The sequence below is a fragment of the Benincasa hispida genome, chromosome 3 (assembly GCF_027475165.1).
Source record: "Benincasa hispida cultivar pf3 chromosome 3, pf3_genome.v1.1, whole genome shotgun sequence".
NCBI classification, from domain to species: domain Eukaryota; kingdom Viridiplantae; phylum Streptophyta; class Magnoliopsida; order Cucurbitales; family Cucurbitaceae; genus Benincasa; species Benincasa hispida.
In genome coordinates, this window is record NC_143480.1 from 1,358,025 (window position 1) to 1,379,073 (window position 21,049).

General features: G+C 40.7%; 1 non-coding gene across 1 annotated transcript; it reads left to right on the forward strand.

Annotated features, from left to right (window-relative positions):
- The first annotated feature begins 15,558 nt into the window (after positions 1-15,558).
- On the forward strand, positions 15,559-15,665 carry LOC120074813 (small nucleolar RNA R71). The gene has a single exon (XR_005481094.1). It is a non-coding gene; the product is annotated as a small nucleolar RNA R71 (small nucleolar RNA).
- Positions 15,666-21,049: the final 5,384 nt, after the last annotated feature.

Genomic DNA, 21,049 nt, shown 5'->3' on the forward strand with positions numbered 1-21,049 from the left:
CATGGCATTGGGATAATATGTGCTGGTGAGCAGCTTCTGGTACGCATAGGTGCAAAATCTGGTCTGACCCTCTTTTGTAAAGATTTGGCTCGTCCCAATAATATGATTTACATTCGTGTCTAAGCTGCCTCTTTTGGTGGGCTGTGTAGTTCTTAGGAAATTGTTCACAAACCAGAAAATTGACCACGTATACATACCATGGTAACTCTTCAATTTTAAACAACTGCTCATCTGAGAAAGATGTGTTCACCTCCGACTGGTTTCGGTCGACTTCAGGATTTTCTAGTCTTGATAGGTGGTCTGTAACCTAGTTTTCCGTCCCCTTGCAATCAATGATTTCCATGTTGAATTCTTGAAGGAGGAGAACCCATCGAATCAAACTCGGTTTTGCATCTTTCTTTGTCATTAAATGTTTAATTGTCGAGTGTTCGGTGTGCACGATCACTTTGGATCCTAGCAAGTAAGCTCTGAATTTCTCCATCGAAAAGATCACCGCAAGAAGTTCTTTTTCAGTGGTAGTGTAATTTTTTTAGGCAGGGTTCAAGGTTCTACTCGCATATGCGATGGGGCGTAGCATTGTTTTCTTCTTTTACGCTAGCACCTTCCCATCGCATAACCGCTAGCATCACACATTAGTTCAAAGGGCTGTGTCCAGTCTGATGTGATCAACACAGGTGTGCTTATTAATGCGTGCTTCAGTATCTCGAATGCGTTAAGGCATTGTTCATCAAAGTTAAAAGTTCTCTCGGCCTCCAGCAACGCACTCAATGCTCGAGTAATCTTCAAAAAGTCCTTCACAAAACATCGATAAACTCCTGCATGCCTCAGGAAGCTCCTGACAGCCTTCACATTTGTTGGGGGTGGGAGCTTTTCAATGGCCTCAATCTTTGCCATATCTACCTCCAGCCCGTCCTTGGAGACTTTGTGCCCAAACACAATACCTTCCTTCACCATGAAGTGGCACTTTTCCCAGTTTAGCACAAGCTTCGTTTCTTCACATCTTCTCAATATCTTTTCCAAATTTTTTAGACAGACTTCGTATGTTTTCCCGTACACCGAGGAGTCGTCCATAAAAATTTCCACCAAATCTTCAAGATACTCAGAGAATATGCCATCATACACCTCTTAAGCATGCTCGGCGCATTGCATAATTCGAACGGCATGCGTCGAAAAGCAAACGTTCCATAGGGGCAAGTGAATATGATTTTCTCTTGGTCTTCAGGAGTAATCATGATTTGGTTGTAACCTACATATCCGTCCAAAAAGCAGAAGTACTTATTTCCTACTAGGCGATCTAGCATCTGGTCAATAAAAGGAAAGGGAAATGATCCTTCTTCATCGCCGCATTCAGTTTGCGGTAGTCCATGAAGATCTGCCAGCCATTGACGGTCCTCATTGGTATTAATTCATTATTTGCATTTAGAACTACCATCATCCCTCCCTTCTCGGGCACACATTGCACGGGGCTGACCCACGTGCTGTCGGCGATTGGATAAATAATGTATGTGTCCAATCATTTGATTATCTCTTTTTTCACGACTTCCTTCATCGCAGGGTTTAGTCTGCGTTGATGTTCAATCGACCCTTTTTTATTTTCCTTAAGACGTATCCTGTGCATGCAATATGCGAGGCTGATTCCTCTAATGTCTGCTAGCGTCCATCCTATTGCTTTTATGTACTTTTTCAGAATGCTCAGCAGCGCATGCTCTTATTTCTCTTAAAGTGCAAAGGAAATTATTACTGGTAGAGTTCATTTTGCCCCAGAAAAGTATACTTCAGGTGGCTTGGTAAGGTTTTTAATTCCATAGTGGGTGGTTGTTCCAAGGATGGTTGTTGTGCTTTTCTCTCTTCATTCAACATTAGTTTTTCTTCTTTGGTTGTTGTTTCCACGATCACATTGCAGGTTACTATGGATGCGGTCGCATCCTTTCTTTCATTTTTATCTTCAGATTTTTCTTCTTCATAACAACTAGGTTCATTGTCAAAATCTATTAGGTCTTCTTCTTCCAGATACTTCATGGCTTTAATAATGTCAAACCTGAGCTTCCTTCCATTCACGCTCAGTGTGATCTCTCCCTTGTACACATCAATCTAAGCATGACAAGTGGATAAAAATGGTTGTCCCAAAATGATGGGTACATTCTTGTTCGCTTCATAATCTAGGATGATGAAGTCTACCGGTAAGATAAATTCGTCAATCGAGACTAGGACATCCTTCACTTTCCCTTTTGGATGAACAAGGGACCTGTCAGCTAGATAGAGAGTCACCGTCATGGGCGCCAACTGTTGTAACGGTAAATTAATGTATCTTATGCGCTATGTAATCGCTTATGCACACTACTTCTAAATATGCGTTGTTAACTATATACTTGTAGTATGCGATAGAGTAATGCGTGTCACCAGTTTCCTTGCGCTGAAACAAGTATAATTCCAACGCAAGTTTCTCAGAGTAATCTGAGGTCGAACATAGGGATTGTTTTCATTAATGTGTTACTTTTTTTATACATGCGACCGGTTTTTACAATTAATAAAGAATTTGGTTTGTACATGAATTTAAAGTGTGATAAACATAAATTACGTTGATAAAATAAAAGTGCATTAAAAGTAAAACCTAAACTATTATGATACAAGAAACAAGATACATGATACATGATACTGAGTTCGAGACTGACTGTGAAGTTTATACAAAGGATCGTGGTATGCGATGGCAAGTCTTTATGGATGAATCAGAAATAGAAAGAATAATTAGTAAAAACATCGCAAGTTTGTTAATTGCATTAAAGATACAACTAAGGTTCCGCTTTTCCTTAGTGTACACCTCTCGGTGATCGGCCGCGCTCCCATATCTCTATGGTGAAACAAGGATGAACATGATGAACGCAAGGTTGCTTCCATCTCTGGAAATACTTCTCGCTTTAGTTAACGCATTCTTCCAACCCTCTCTTGATAGGCGAAATAACATCTTCACTTCTGCTCTCACAGATGAAGATGCCATCGAGCATGCTTTAGCTAAACATAATTATTTCCTTAACCCAATTAATTTACTTGTTTAATTCTTGCTAATTATCCAGGGGATTAGAAAAACATCATGGAGAAAATGGATCATGGATGAACGGAAATAGGCAGAGAGATGATAATGGAAATGATCATACATTTAATACTAAGACTAAGCGTTCGATACATGGTGTGAATCATAGAGGAAAGAAGATGAATACAAGTGATGAAAATAGAGTTAAGAAACAAATACAGAAGAGTGTCAACATCTTGACACAGATCTGAATGGAGGTTTGCTTGCCGGCGTGTGGAATGGATGAAGAGGAGAGCTTCCCTCTCAGGCTTGCTCTTCTGGAAGAAGTGACCTTCTGATAACGGGCATAAATGCATGTTATTATAGTGCTAAGTTCTTAAACAATGTTGGATTGCGTTGATAGAATACGTTAAATTGTGTCCATTAAGAATAAATTCTATACTTTTGCGGTCGCATGTGTCCAACGCATTAGAACAGTTGATCTTTATGTTTTTTATGCAGAATAATGTGTTAACATAATGCAAAGGAGGTGATCATAGGAATACATCGGTTGAGCGCAGCTTCACCGCAAGAATTTTTGTTGATCGTGCTTGCAAACATCCACCCAAGAAGAATCACCGCAACTTGGTCGGCACAAATGGTGGGCGCATCCGACGAAAGGACAATTAAGATCGATGGGACAGAAAGCTGACGACAGTCGGATCCTAATTAGGTTGACAACCGATAATGGTCACAGGTACATCTAGCTTTATTAGTGACAAATATCGGGCGCGTCAGTCCGGAATTAAAGTTGTCCCATCTGTACAGCTAGGAGAGAGAAGTCACCTTTCACTTTTGATGCCTTATAAATACCAAGTGCATTCTTCAGTTAAGGGGTTAAGCAGTCAATTACTTCAACTCTTTACAAGTTCACACCTCTATGCATAGTTTTCTTTACCATTTTATGGCAGATCTAGAGAAGAGTGATGACGTTAGAGATCGTCCAAGGCAGCTCAAGAGAGAACCTTGAGGCATAAGAGTAGAGAGCGGGCTGACTCTCTCGAAAGCGAGAATATCTTTAGAGCACAAGTAGAAAAAGTGTAACGCTTGGTGGCAAGAAATTGCTTCAGGCTCTTTACTTTATTTGCACTGTTATTTTGTACTTCATCTTATATTTATTCAATGGAAGTTCTATCTCACATCTTCTCACTCTCTTAATACGCATGAGTAGCTAAACTAGCTGAATGGGTTGAGAGGAACTAAGCTAACATGATCTAGGAAGTTCATTACCTGCGATTGTCTTGTTTTATGTTGTGCAAAATACCCCTTTAGAATTACTCGAGAGAGAATCTAAAGAAAGAACCTAATGTCTCGAGAAAGCTAGGTTAGAATCTAGACTCGAAAGAGCAAGATTAGGCTTGCATAAACAAGAGATAGGGACTTAGAGATAAGCTCTATTTGCCAAATTGCATCGCATGCATCCTAGGAATAGGAGTGATATTATATGGTCGCATATTTGTGTGAATGTCATGTTGTCATCATAGAATTAGAGATAGAGGTTTATGTGTAAACCCTGTAGACTTATCGTATATTTATCGCATGCGTTCTAGCCTTAGAAGTCGTGGCATTCACGCCGAGAGGCTGTTTACTATTGTATGTATGTTGCATGATCACAAAGCATGAACGCATCTTAGGGAGTGTTAGCCGAATTCCTTCTCAACCCGTTCACCGCATATTCATCGTATTTCCCGTTTACCATCTCTTTTCGAACTCTGCCACATTTGTTATTATTTTCATTGACGCAATAACAACCCAACACTTATTTATTTAAACCGGTTACCGCAAGTTTTCATAAAAATCTCCAACACAACTATTTTCACAAGTTACTGTGTTCGACCCTAGACTTACCAGGAAACTAAAAGGAATTTACACTTGGATTCCGCTGAGGAAACTTGAGTGCACAACGCTATCCATCACATATCTCATCCATTATTCACCCATTCATAAAAATAAGCATCAAGTTTTTGGCACCGTTGCCGAGGACTTCGGCAAAATAGTTGTTAACGGTAATTTTTGTGAATTCCTTGCAAAACTCTCAATCTCTGGCGAACTACGACCTGGAGATTGAGAGAACGTTCCGAAGGAGACTGAGAGAACGCCAATAGTAACCACAATCTGATAAAAAAGAAATGGCGAACAGCCTAGGAATGAAGCACCAAATAACAACAATGTCATGGCAAATCCAATTCTGTTGGCAAACGATCGCAATAGACCCATTAGGGACTATGCATCACCAAACCACTATGATTTCTCTCTGGGAATCATGACGCCTACCTTAAACGGAAGTAGATTTGAAATGAAACCGTTGATGCTACAGATGATCCAGGTTATAGGTCAATTCGGAGGAAGGCGTTGCGAAGATCCGCATGCCCACCTCTGAAGTTTAATTGAAATCTGCAATACTTTTGTGTTCCCGAACATCTCTACTAAGGAGGTTCGACTAACGTTGTTTCTATTTTCTCTTTTTGATCAGGTGAGAAAATGGGCTTATTCACTCAAACCAGAAGAGATCACTTCTTGGGAGTAGTTGGTGGAGAAGTTTATGAAGAAGTATTTCTCACCTACAGAGAATGCCAGACGAAGAAAGCTTATTACTAATTTTGAACAAGATATGGACGAATCGCTCAGCGATGCCTGGTCGAGGTTTAAGAGGTTGGTCCGAGATTGTTCGCATAATGGGCTACCAGATTGCCTACAACTGGAAATTTTCTACCACAGTTTGAACCCTACTTCACAGACTGCTGCCAATGCGACAGCAGCTAGTGGTCTGCTTGACAAGACTTATGATGAGGCGAAGAATATCCTGGATCGCATCTCCAAGAATCATGAAAACTGGAGGGAGAGTGACCAGAGTCAGCGTTACTGATGAATTTGATTCAAGAAATTGCAGAACCAAATGACCGTAATGATGAATTTGATTCAAGGAATGACGATCAGCAGCCTAACATCACAAGATGGGCAAATCAACGCAATAAGTCAAAACACCGCAAGGTGTGCGACTTGCGGTGACGGGGATGTGATGGAGGATTGCCCACAGAACCCACAGTCTGTATATTTTATAAAGAACAACCCTTTTTCCAACACTTACAACTCCGGGTGGAAAAACCACCCAAATTTTGCTTGGAAGAATCAATAACAAAATTTTCAATTTGTGCCACAAAAAGAAGGGCCACCAAGGTTCTTTCAATGCAGCAACGGTCAACAGAGCAACCAAGCAAGCAGCTCACAACAACCACTGCAATCTTCTTCCCTAGAAAGCCTATTGAAGCAATATATAGAGAAAAATGAGACAGTGCTTCAAAGTCGGCTACGTCCATCCGCAATCTTGAATTGCAAATGGGACAGATTGCAAATAAGCTTAAAAGTAGACCACAAGAGGCGCTTCCAAGTTCAACCGGGCTTCCACGCAACCCAGGGGGTTCAGGTAAGGAGCAATGTCAGGTTGTGACATTGCGCAGTGGAAAAACTGTGGAAGGAAAAAAGAAGGAGCAGAACAAATCAACCTCCATCGTAGCTGAACCCGAGATTACGGCAACGCAAGAAGGAGAAAAAGAGAATGAAGCAGTAGAACCTGAGGTTGCGTCAACCTCAAAGTCAAATGAAACGGGAACCGTGAAAGTCTAGTTACCACCTTTCCCTCAAAGGCTAAAGAAGAAGAAAAACGAAGAGGTACAATACCGACGCTTCTTGTCTATGCTTAAACAATTACATGTGAATATCCCTTTCGGTGAAGCAATTGAGGAAATGTCTGCCTATGCTAAGTTTCTGAAGGACATGGTAACCAAGAAAAGAGGCGCTGGAAAATTTGCCATAGTGGCACTAACGTGGAGTTCATAATATATTATCCCACCAAAGATGAGCAATCCTAGGAGCTTCACCATTCCTTACTCCATAGGAGGACTCTATATTAGGCAAGCCCTATGTGACCTGGGGGCCAGCATAAATTTGATGTCGCTATCAATCTTTCGACAATTGAATGTGGGGAAACTTGTGTCCACATCCGTGACTCTTCAGTTGGCTGACAGATCTCTAGTTCATCCAGAAGGTAAGGTGAAGAACGTGCTGATCACAATTGATAAATTTATTTTGCCAGCCGACTTCATCATCCTGGATTATGAGGCCGATAAAGACATGCCCATCATTTTGGGGCGACCTTTCCTATCAATGGGTCATGCTCAAATTGATGTGCACAAGGGAGAGATCACTTTGAGCATAAATGGAGAGAAGCTCATATTTAACATCATTCGTGCCATGAAATTTCCTGATGAGGAAGACCTGCCAGATTCGATGGATGAATTGAATTTAATTGAAGAAGAAAAGTCTGATGAAGAGTATGAAGAAAAGGATGCCAATGCATCTGTAGCTGCCTGCAATGTGATCGTAGCAAAGACAAACAAAGAAGAAGAATCGATCGTAATGCAAGAAGAAGAGCTAAAGGAAGAAAGAAAAATAGCGCAACCTTCTCTCATGGAGCCACCAACCCTTGAATTAAAAACCCTACCAACACATTTGAAGTACGCATTCCTGGGGTAGAATGAGAAGCTGCCAGTGATAATTTCCTCCGCGCTTAATGTAGAACAAGAGAATGCGTTGATGAGCATTCTCAAAAAGCATGTGCGAGCAATCGGCTGGACGCTCGATGACATCAGAGGAATTAGCCCCACATACTACATACACCACATTTGTCTTGAAGACGACCACAAAGCATCCATTGAAAATCAACGCAGACTTAACCCTGTGATGAAAGAGGTCGTCAAGAAGGAGATTATCAAATGGCTGGATGCGGGCATTATCTATCCCATTGCTGATAGCACATGGGTCAACCCCATGCAATGTGTGCCGAAGAAGGGCGGAATGACGGTAGTCCCTAATGAAAACAATGAACTAATACCACCGAAGACCATCATCAGATGACATATCTGTATGGACTACCGCAAACTGACTGCGGCCATAAAGAAAGATCACTTCCACTGTCATTCATCGACCAAATGCTGGACAGATTAGCAGGGAATGATTTTTACTATTTCTTGGATGGATATGTCGGGTACAACCAGATCATGATAGCTCTTGAAGACCAAGACAAGACCACATTCACCTGCCCATATGGGACATTTTCTTTTCGCCGCATGTCGTTCGGCCTATGTAATGCGCCAAGCACATTCCAGAGGTGCATGATGGCGATCTTTTTAGATTATCTCGAAGACTCAGTAGAAATATTTATGGATAACTTCTCCATTTATGGGAACACTTATAAAGTCTGCCTGGCCAATCTGGAGAAAATTCTGAAAAGATGTAAAGAGATGAACCTGGTGCTCAACTGGGAAAAATGTCACTTCATGGTGACAGAGTGTATAGTGTTAGGACACAAGGTCTCCCGAGAAGAGTTGGAGGTGGACAAGGTTAAGATTGACGCAATTGAAAAGCTTTCACCTCCAACCAACGTGAAGGCAGTGCGAAGCTTCTTGAGGCATGTTGGATTCTACAGACGAGTTAAAGACTTTTCTAGAATAGCAAGACCATTGACTACGTTACTGGAGGCAGACAGAAAGTTTGAATTTGACAACAATTGCCTCAACGCATTTCGAATTTTAAAAGATGCACTGATTACCGCACCCATCTTAATTACGCCGGATTGGACACTCCCATTCGAACTCATGTGTGACACAAGCGGATATGCGATGGGAGCTGCATTAGCACAAAAGAAGAAAACAATTTTGCACCCTATCGCATATGCGAGTAAAACTTTGAACCCTGCTCAACTTAATTATACCACCACTGAAAAGGAGCTCATGGTTGTGCTTTTTGCGTTGGAAAAATTCCGGGCATACTTATTGGGAACCAAGGTACTCAATCATACTGATCACTTGGCAATCAAATATTTAATGACAAAGAAGGACGCAAAGCTGAGATTGATCAGATGGGTTCTCCTCCTTCAAGAATTTGATATCCAGATAATTGATTGGAAGGGGAAAGAGAATCAAGTTGCGGATCACATATCCAGGCTGGAAAATCCCGAGGTTGACCGCAATGAATCTGAAGTGAGTGCTATATTCCCGAACGAGTAGCTATTTCATATAGAAGAACTACCATGGTATGCGAACAGCGTTAATTATTTGATATGTGAAAAATTTCCTAAAGATTACACCTACCATCAAAAGAAGAAGCTCAAGAATGAATGCAGACACTACTACTGGGATGAGCCGAATCTGTATAAAAGAGGTGCAGACCAAATCATTTGATTATACATACCAGATTCTGCTCAACAACGCATATTATCACAGTGCCATGATTCACCTTATGGAGGGCACTTTGGAGGACAACGTACTGCAGCCAAAGTTCTACAAAGTGGATTCTTTTGGCTTTCATTATTTAAGGATGCTGCTGACTACACAATGAAATATGATCGGTGTCAATGCATCGGAAACATTTCATGGAAGAACGCAATGCCAATGAACACTATCTTGAAGCTGGAACTATTTGACATATGGGAGATTGATTTCATGGAACCATTTCTTCCTTCGAACGGTAAGCATTATATCCTATTAGTTGTTGACTATGTCTCTAAGTGGGTAGAGGCAAATGCATGCGCCGCAAGTGATGCGACAGTAGTCTCCTAGTTCCTAAAAAAAATATTTTCACTCGTTTTGGCACTCATCGTGCCATTATAAGTGATGAAGGATCCCACTTTGTCAACCACAATATAAAGGAGTTGCTGCGCAAGTACAACATCCTCCATAAAGTGGCCACCGCATACCATCCGCAAACAAATGGCCAAGCCGAGGTGTCCAATCGTGAAATTAAATTGATACTTGAGAAGGTAGTCAAACCTTCGCGGAAAAATTGGGATATGAAGCTTGATGATGCGTTGTGGGCATACGAGACCGCATTTAAAACACCTATAGGTATGTCCCCTATGCGTTGGTATTCGGCAAGGCGTGTCACTTGCCCTTGGAGCTAGAATATAAAGCTTTATGGGCGGTTAAGAAACTGAATTTCGATTTAAAGAAAGCAGGGGAAGCGCGGAAGATGCAATTGGTCGAGCTAGAAGAATGGAGGAACAATGCATATGAAAATGCGAAAATTTACAAAGAGCGCATCAAGCGCTGGCATAATCAATGCATATACAGTAAGAACCTCCAAGTCAGGCAAAAGGTCTTGCTCTTCAATTCACGTCTGCGACTCTTCCCAGGAAAGCTAAAGTCTCGTTGGTCCAGACCATTCATAATCCAACAAATGCTTCTGCATGGCGCGGTAGAAATATCAAATGACGACAGTACCAACATATTCAAAGTTAATAGGCAGCGCGTAAAGATATACCATGGAGAATACTGGCATTACCAAGTCGACTCCATGGAACTAAGAAACTTTGAATGAAGAAGGAAATAGGTGGTCCCTGCGTTATCAAATGATCACAATTTATCAGGGACGCAAGTTTTGGGAACCTTCAAGTCTTCAACTTTTTTTCTCCACGACTCAGAATTTTCACTATCTCTTCAGCTATCTTTTCACTCTTCAGTCCTAATCTCTAAAAAAAAAACGGAGAGAGATAAAGAGAGAGAATAATGCCTTTTTATTTTGTTTGAAATAATTTGACCCTATCTCTATTTTCCTTACAACGATCGAGGCGTTGGATTGCGGGAACGTGCGCAAAGTAACACTTATCTTATTCTATTTCCGCAACCCAATGAAGAATGATTACCGCAAGATGGATATGTCAGTACAATGCAGGCGACAGCGCTAAATTTGGGGGTGTACTTTTCCTTATCTTTACTTCAAATTTTGCTCTATCACATTGCATATTACTTTTCAAAGTTTTATCACCACATCCTCCTTGACTACCGCAATCATATAACAACTAGATAACTTTAGTAGTTACCGCATGTTGTTCTCTACCAAGTATGATTTCAATGATGAAAAATATGCTTCTATCTCTTTCGTATATACTAGAGTCAGCGTAAATCTTAAGATAGTCACCTCATGAAATATTTCTAGCAGTTAGAGGTTTGCTAGCTTTCTCTCAAACTCTCTTTACAATGCATTATTTGACCATCACATGACTTGTTCTACTCCTTTGGCAATGAGGACATTGCCGTATTTTAAATTTGGGGGTGGGGTATTTGTTTCCGACCTTGCTACATATAAAAAAAATTAAATAAGAAAAAAAAGTGAGAATAACAACTTCACTATCAACGCAATGGGAAACCCATGTTGATAAGAGTTGAGTTGTGAAAGGCACTTACCCGTAGTTGGATGTGTGCATGACACACATGGGGGCAAGCCAAAACGAAAGTAAGTCAATAGGATCAACACACAAATAAATGACCGCAACTCCACTACAAAATTGGTATGAGTTCAATCTGAGAAAGAGTGCATTGCCCGTAGTTGGATGTCCGCATGACATACGTGGGGGCAAGCCAAAACGAAGGCAAGGCACTCAAATCAGCGCAAGGTCAGAAAAAAAAATAGAAATGAAGAAAATTTTTGTGCAAGGATAAACCATTTGACACCCCAGTGAAAAATTTTCTCTTAAAATAAATCATGCGATGTTCCGGAATTAAGTAAAGTCCTTTTAAAAGTTAAACTTGCAATCCCTAAATCCTAGAAATATTTTAGGAAGAGATTCGAATAAGATTTAAGGAAATTCTAGCATATAGAACTTGAATGAAGTATCCTTGAGAAATCTACGAAAAGAACTTTGCAGTTAACTTGCTAAAGAAACCTTTAGCTTATGCTTGAGGACAAGCATTGTTTAAATTTGGGGGTGTGATAACGGGCAGAAATGCACGTTATCATAGTGCTAAGTTCTTAAACAATTTTGGATTGCGTTGATAGAATACGTTAAATTGTGTTCATTAAGCATAAATTCTATACTTTTGCGGTCATATGCGTCCAACGCATTAAAGCAGTTGATCTTTATGTTTTTTATGTAGAATAATGCGTTAACATAATGAAAAGGACGCGATCATAGGAATACACCGGTCGAGCGCAACTTCACCGCAAGACTTTGCGTTGATCGTGCTCGCAAACATCCACCCAAGAAGAATCACCATAACTTGGTCGGCGCATCCAGACGAAAGGAAAATTAAGGTCGATGGGACAGAAAGCTAACGACAATCGAATCCTAATTAAGTTGACAGCCGATAACGGTCACAGGTACATCCAGCTTTATTGGTGACAAATATCCGGCGCGTCAGTCAGGAATTAAAGTCGTTTCATCTGTACAACCAGGAGAGAGAAGCCGTCTTTCAATTTTGATACCCTATAAATACCAAGTGCATTCTTCAGTTAAGGGGTTAAGCAGTCAACTATTTCAACTCTTTACAAGTTCACGCCTCTGTGCATAGTTTTCTTTACCATTTTATGGCGGAGCTAGAGAAAAGTGGTGATGCCGGAGATCGTCCAAGGCAGCTCGAGAGAGAACCTTGGGGCGTAAGAGCAGAGAGCGAGCTGACTCTCACGAAAGTGAGAATATCTTTAGAGCACGAGTAGAAACAGTGTAACGTCTAGTTGTAAGAAATTTCTTCAAGCTCCTTACTTTACTTGCATTGTTATTTTGTACTTCATCTTATATCTATTCAATGGAAGTTCTATCACTACATCTGCTCACTCTCTTAATATGCATGAGTAGCTAAACTAGTTGAATGGGTTGAGAGGAACTAAGCTAACATGATCTAGGAAGTTCATTACCTGCGATTGTCTTGTTTTATGTTGTGCAAAATACCCCTTCAGAGTTACTCGAGAGAGAATCTAAAGAAAGAACCTAATGTCTCGAGAGAGCTAGGTTAGAATCTAGACTTGAAAGAGCAAGATTAGGCTTGCATAAACAAGAGATAGGGACTTAGAGATAAGCTCTATTTGCCAACTTGCATCGCATGCATCCTAGGAATAGGAGTGATATTATATGGTCGCATATTTGTGTGAATGTCATGTTGTCATCGTAGAATTAGAGATAGAGGTTTATGTGTAAACCCTGTAGACTTATCGTATATTTATCGCATGCGTTCTAGCCTTAGAAGTCGTGGCATTCACGCCGAGAGGCTGTTTACTATTGTATGTATGTTGCATGATCACAAAGCATGAACGCATCTTAGGGAGTGTTAGCCGAATTCCTTCTCAACCCGTTCACCGCATATTCATCGTATTTCCCGTTTACCATCTCTTTTCGAACTCTGCCGCATTTTTTATTATTTTCATTAATGCAACAAAAACCCAACACTTATTTATTTAAACCGGTTACTGCAAGTTTTCATAAAAATCTCCAACGCAACTATTTTCACAAGTCCCTGTGCTCGACCCTGGACTTACCAGGAAACTCTGAGGAATTAAAACTTGGATTCCGCTGGGGAGACTTGAGTGCACAACGCTATCCATCATACATCTCATCCATTATTCACCCATTCATACAAATAAGCATCACCTTCGTACAGAGCTTCAACAGTAGGGATTCAAAGGATTCTTTGCCCGGAGATTCACCTCTCGGCCTTGTCTTTTGATTCTTCCCGGATCTACTCAGATTAGCAAATCAACCAGTCTCTCTCTCAGTATATACACCTTTCTATGTATTCCAGTATTCAAGTATCGAGTATTCCTGTATATCTTTCAATGGAATTGCAGAAGCTATTTATAGGCGAAGCTTTGACTCTTTGCATTGCGGTCCCCACTTTATTGTTAAGGCAGTTCCTAAAATAGTGGAGTGAATATTCCTTCTGTTACGCAATCAATCCTGTCAGAAATGCACAACTGAGAGTTGTATATGTGTCTGAATTCTCCGCAATTGCGTTGCTCTTTTACATCTTCGATCGTTTGCCCGCATGCGTTGTTATTTTTTATTACCACATACAGTTGAGAGTGCGTTGATTGCAAAGCTCTTGATCGATTGTCGCCTGCGTCGTCATTGCATTGATCGTCTCTTCGTTCTCGTTTGACGGGCGCAATGTGACGTAGATGCGTTGTTCAGTTTATCTTTAAGCCATGAACGCAAGCAGTGACTTGATTTCCTACAAAACAGAACTGAAACATTCTTTTCTACCATCGCATTGGTGTTAGTGAGTGTATTTACGATAATTTATAATTCTCGCATTTCTTAGTCAATTTCTATACTTTCGACGCAACTTTTCTTCCTTAGCGCAATATCAAAATAAAACAGTATAAATAACTTGTATTTCTACAAGTTATCAGTTGCCCCACATTCAACTGTTTAAAAATCGAAAGGGGCATTAGGTTGATAATGGCCCTGACATCGCAAAGCGCTTGACCTATATATATCCTGCCAATTGAGCAGGGTATTGTGAAACTTTTGGGGTCACATATTTTCGATGGAATTATGGTTTTTTGAACTTTGCGTTAATGCCACCGTTGCGAACTTACCTGTGCTCCTTTTCTTTGTCACCATGTTCTTAAGAAACTTCGCATATTTTGGCATTTGTTCAATCGCTTCAGTGAAAGGGATGTTGATATGTAACTGTTTCAGCATGTTCATGAAGCGATGATACTGCACTTCATCATTTTTCTTCTTCTTAAATCTCTGACGAAATGGTGGCAGCTGAATTTTCACGGTTTCTCGTTCCATAGGTTTAGAAGTGGACGAAACTTTCAGTTCCATCGTCTCATTTTCTTCTGGTTCCTCTTGAGTCAACAAGGTCTAGGGTTCCATCGCGACTGAAATAGTCCAACTGGGCTCCTAATTCTCTTCCACTACTATTTTTCCGCTTCGCAACGTTACAACTTGACACTGCTTCTTTCCTGTATTTCCCGAGTTGCACGGGAGGTCAGTTGAACTCAGCAACGCCCCTTACGGTCTGCTTTTGAGCTCACCTACAATCTGTCCTATTTGAATTTTGAGATTGCAGATAGACGTTGCCTGATTCTGGAGTACTATTTCATTCTTGTCATATACTACTTTAGTAAGCTCTCCAGAGACGAAGATTGTGGCGCCTGTGAGCTGCTAGCTTGATTCTACGATTGACCGTTTGTGCGTGGAAAAAATCCTTGCGGCCCTTCTTTTTGCACCATGGGTTGAAAATTTTTTTGTTGATTTTTCCACTTAAAATTTGGGTGGTTTCTCCACCCAGAAGTTGTAAGTATTGGAGAAAGGCTTATTCTTTATGAAGTAAACAGATTGTGGATTCCTTGGACACTCATCCATTGGATGGGCTTCTCCACAAGTGGCACAACTTGCGCTCGTTTGATTGATTGCGAGCCCTCTATGCGTTCCTGGGCTATTGATTGTGATGCCTTGTATTAGATTCATCATCGCATTCATTTGGTTTTGTAGGGATGCAATGGCCCCATTACTTGCGTCACCTTCTTTAATTCTCAGTCGTTGATCGCTTTCCCTCCAGTCTTCATGATTCTTCGAAATGCGATCAAGTATATTTTTCGCCTCGTCATATGTTTTGTTAAGCAGACCTTCAGCTGCTGCCGCGTTACCAGCCGTCTACGATACAGGGTTCAAACCGTGATAGAAATTTTCCATTTGGAGACAATCGGGTAAGCCATTGTGCGGACAATCTCACACCAGTCATTTAAACCTCGCCCAGGCATCACTGAGCGATTCGTCAATATCTTGTTCAAAATTAGTAATCAACTTCCTCCTTCTTGCGTTCTTTGTCGAGGGTAAGTATATCTTCATAAACTTCTCTACTACTTGTTCCCAAGACGTGATCTCCCCTGGTTCGAGAGAATATGCCCATTTCCTTGCTTGGTCGTATAATGAAAATGGGAACAACGTTAGTCAAACCTCCTCAGCTGAGATGTTTGGAAATACAAAAGTATTGCAGATTTCAATAAAACTCCGGAGATGGGCGTGCGGATCCTCGCCACATCTTCCACCAAACTGTCCGACTGTCTGAATCATCTGCAGCATAACCGGCTTCATCTTGAACCTCAATCCGTCCAAGGATGGCGTCATGATTCCTAGTGAGAAATCATAGAGGTTGGGCGACGCATAGTCCTAGATGGGCCTATTGTGGTCGTTAGCCAGGAGAATGGGGTTTTCCATGATATTATTTGCATTTGGTGCTCTATCTTCCGGTTGTTCCGCCATGTTAGGATTTCTCTCTTGTTGTTGTCAGTGGTTGTTTCTTCTTCTTCTTCGAAAAGTTCTTTGAATCCCTGGGTCATAATTGGGCTCAGGAACTTTTCCTTCGCTCATACGATGCCCGCTTCTTCCCTTACCAAAGGAGAAGCAGTGCACAAAGGTTGAAAACGGCAAAGAAAATCAAAAAGTTACCATTAGCATGATATGTATTGTTGTAGTCCCCGAAAATGGTGCCGAAAACTTGATGCATTGTGAATTTGATGAAATAATGGTGTATATTGTGATGGTGGTGTATATGTTGCACATGCAAGTTTTCCTAGTAAAATCCAAGTATAAATCCTACTAGGTTGCCTGGTAAGCTCAGAGTCGAACATAGGGACTACTAAGTTACTTATGCGATGGTAAATTTTGATTCCTTTGCGGTGACAAAAACAATAAGTTAGTTGGTATGTTGTGTAAAGTATAAATCCTATGCGGCAAAATTGAGTAAAGAGTTAATGACAGCGAAAGTTACAATGAGTATGCAGGAAACGGGTTGAGAAGGGATTTAGCTAACACTTCCTAAGATTGCATTCAAGTTAGGCGATCATGCTACACACACACAACAACATGTCATCTCTCAATGCAAATGCCATAGATCCTAACTTTAGAACGCATGCGATGTATACGATAATGTCTATAGGACTTATGTCTAAGCCTCTATTCTTCTCTATGCGATGATGAATGATACACACATACACAAGGCAACTGCATACTATCATATTCTATTTCTAGGTTGCATGGATGCATGAAAGCAAACAGAACTTATCTCTAAGTCTCTATCTCTCGCTTATGTGGTTCTAATCTTACTTTCTCAAGCCTAGATTCTAACCTGACTCTCCCAAGTCTAGGTTCTTTCTTTAGACTACTCTCTCAAGTATCTCTAAAGAGTGAAGGATTCATACATAAGACAAGATGATCGCATAAAATGAAGATCTTAGGTCATGCTAGCTAAGTGCTTCTCAACCCATTCCGAAGTTTAGTTACTCATGTGCAATGTGAAGAGATTGAACAGATGTAGAGATGCAAATTCCATTTTATAAATAAAATCAGAATACATAACGACAATGGAAAGTAGGGATAGGACGCCCAGTAACAATGTCTTGCTCCCCGTGGCTTTTACACTGTGTTTTACTCTACTCTGCCCAAAAGAATGTTCTTGTTTTCGCAAGAGTCAGCCCTCTCTCCATTCTCAGCACTTCCCGAGAGTCTCTCGAGCTAACCAGGAGTGATCTTTTGGTGTCTTCTTTCTTCGCTCGCCTCCGCCTTCTAAGTATATGAACACTACAAACTAACGACTATCTATGATCTATCTTCTATGTATATGGCGAACTGTGTATATATCGAACTAGAACTATTTTCGAACTCCAAAGCTCTAAACTCCTTTATCAATGGTGGCCTTCGGTATTTATAGAGCTTCAAGGTGAAGAAGTTTTTCTCTCAAATGATTGCAATGATGGGAGGTCATTAAATCTCTGTCTGATGCGCCGATTAATGGTCACCGAAAAGTTGAATGTACTTGCTACAGTGTATCGTTAATGGCTTGTCAACTAAATTCGGATTCGACCATAATCAGTTTTCCGTTCCAACATGATTTATTATGATTTCACCTTGATCCGCTGTCTTTATGCGACCACCTTCTTGAGCAGATCTTCGCGAGCGCATACGATCGCATAGCTTTGCAGCGCAAACTTCTAATGCGGTCGGGCGCCAAATTCCTTGGATCGCAATTTGCTTTGCGCCAACGCATTGTCCTGCACAAAAAAAATAAATTATATGCTTTAATGCGATGGGCACATGCGATCACAATGTTCTCAACTTAATGCTTTTGGACACGATTCTATATGTTTTTATCATCGCATTCCCACATTGTTTTATATCTTTGCATTGTAATAACATGCATTTCTGCACGTTATCAACTAGCTTGATGCCCGTTCCACAACTCCAAAGGTGTCCTGGAAACACTCTTGGAGGGAAAACAGTTGAGGATGTATGTTGCAGTCTCTACTGTAAAACCCCAAAATGAGTCTGGTATAGAAGCATAACTCATCATCAACCAAACCATGTCCAACAGGGTTCTGTTTCTCCTCTCTAATACACCATTCTGCTGAGGTGTATTAGGTGTTGAGAGTCGGGAAACGATTCCATGTTCTATCAAATAGTTCAGGAACTCAAAATCCAAAAACTCTCCACCCCGCTCTGATCGAAGTGTTTTAATCCATTTACTTAATGCGTTTTCAACTTCAGCCTTAAACTCTTTGAACTTTTCAAAGGATTCTGACTTATGTTGCATTAAATAAACATACCCATACCTCAAATAATTATCAGTAAAAGTGATGAAGTACTCGTAGCCTCCCCTTGCTCGTACATTCATCAAACCACAAAGGTCTAAATGCACTAATTCTAGAGACGCTTTGGACCTATAACCTTTTCCAGTAAAAGGTCTTTTAGTTATCTTGCCTTCAAGGCATGACTCGCACACAAGTAAAGAATTTTCTTCTAACTCGTTTAGAAGTCCATTCTTCACCAACCTCTCAATCCTATTGAGACTAATGTGCCCCAAACAAAGGTACCAAAGTTGGGCATTTTCCTTAGGAGAAACCTTAAGTCGTTTGTTGCTAACGACCTTAGCACATACAAATTATTTTCCAGTTTAGCTAAACATATTTCAACACCATTTTTCAGAATAAACGCTTTATTAACCGAAAAATTTAAGGTATATTTACATTCAAGCAACGAATTTACAGAAATTAAGTTCCTCCTTAACTCGGGAACAACGTATACAGCATTCAAAATGATAAACCTATTCTGTACAGTCAACTGGAGACATCCCAATGCCACAGCTGAGACAACGTGCCCGATGCCAACTCGCATCGTCATCCACCAGCCTCAAGCTGCCGCCAGGATCTAATCCTCTGAAATGAAGAACAAACATGGTTAGTGGCCCCATAGTCTATAATCCAGGCAGAATCATCATTCTCTACTAAACACATCTCTAAAACCAATAAATCGCATTTACCTTATTTGGCTTTCTTCTTTTCCTTCAAATATCGCGGGCAATTCCGCTTCCAATTCCTGTCCCGGTTGTAGTGGAAACACTTTCCTTTGTCAACCGACGCTGGTCGCCTACCCGTGGAGTGACAGGTTGTGGGTTAGCAGATACCTTCCCTTTCCCTTTACTACCCTTCTTCTTCTTCCACATGTTGGTGTTGGACGAAGAAAGTACAGACTTAGTTCTTAAATGATTGAACCTCGGTGGAACTTCTTAAATGATGAAGGAACATTTGCCTCACCAACCTTCTTCTCCTTGATTTTCAACAAGGATTGGAATGTCTGCAACTTGTTGAAGAGAGTTGTAAAGGTGTACTCAACCCTGTTCAGAATAGTGTTGCTAACAAAGTGTATGAAGCTTTCTGGCAACATCTCTAGAATTATGCTAACATGGCTGGCCTCATCGATGCGAGACCCGTTCATCTCCGTCACATTAAAGTGAACCATCATGTTCAAAACATGTTCATGAACAGAAGTCCCTTCCTACATTTTGGAGTTGAAGATGAACTTAAGAGCGTCATGTCTGAGTTACGCGGACGGTTGTCCGAACATTCCCCTCAGGGACTTCTTGATCTCACGTGCAGTGACCATGGGCTCATGCTTCTTGGCCAAAACGTCGTTCAGGCTGGCCAAGATATACGTTTGGGCCTTCTCATTCGCCCGTATCCATTTCTCATAAGCCTCTCGAACATTTTGAGCGGTGTTTTGAGGTGGAATAGGAGGACACTCTTCCAAAAGGATGAACCTGAGGTCATTGATGATAATTATCGTGTTTATAATGTTTTCTCAACTAGCGTAGTTATCATCAGTCAATTTGTCGGTGGCTAATAAAGCTAAAGTAGTGGTTGCCATTTTTAAAAGTTGCTGAAAACAAGAACAGGCTTAATGAGTCTACTTGCATTACCACTTTTAACACCAGTTTTAGGTTTTAGCAAAATAATTCTATTGTACCCTAAGTGATATCTATTTTGCAATGATGCCCCAGCGAGGCAGGACAAAAGTCCGATGGGGTGATCAAGTGCCCCTTCACTGGAATGAGACATTTTCAACTATTAGACAGAAACAACTCTTTGTAACTGATTCTAACTGTCATTATTGTTTGGTCAAGAATTTGTTACCAACCTTAACAATTCCACGTAAATGTAACTCCTCATTTTAGGCCCTAAAGTCCCACCCTAATGCGCCCACCGTAGGAAAAAAGCATATTAGGACAAGAGACTAAAGCAACCCAATCCTTTTTAGGAGATCGGATAAAGAGTTCTGCAAATACAGCCATCCTTTAGGGGGACACTCCCAAGGTGCCTTGAGGTGATGCACAAAAACGTTATCCAACCTAATGAGAGAGACCGTGGGATATATTGTCACACGTCCCGATCCCACTTACTATGAATATTCTCTCCATTCAGCTTGATATTGACCTACCCAAACACCATCCTTAAGGGGATACTTCTAAGGTGCCTCGAGGCCAAGGATAGATCTCACGGTGTGAACTTTTAGGGAGAAACGTGTAGAGGTTTAAGTGAAGTATCATATACCTCAAGTATCTCCAACTAAATGTTCTACCTAGGGATTCATTAACTTAGTAAATCCGGCAACTGATTTTAACTAAGTGTGTATTTAACTTGCTTAAAAACAACTCTTGCTTTTGATAATTAAACAAGCCTGATTCAAGTCTCATTAAACTCTTTAACAAACTTTAATCAAATTTGCATGCATGCAGCAAATCTATCTAATTCACCTTTCCAGTTAGGTTCCCAAGTAGGGATGTTCTATTTCCATCAGCTTAAATACCTCAACCTAGCCAGAACCCACCTTAGACAAAATGTCCCTTATAGATAGATTTGGTACATATT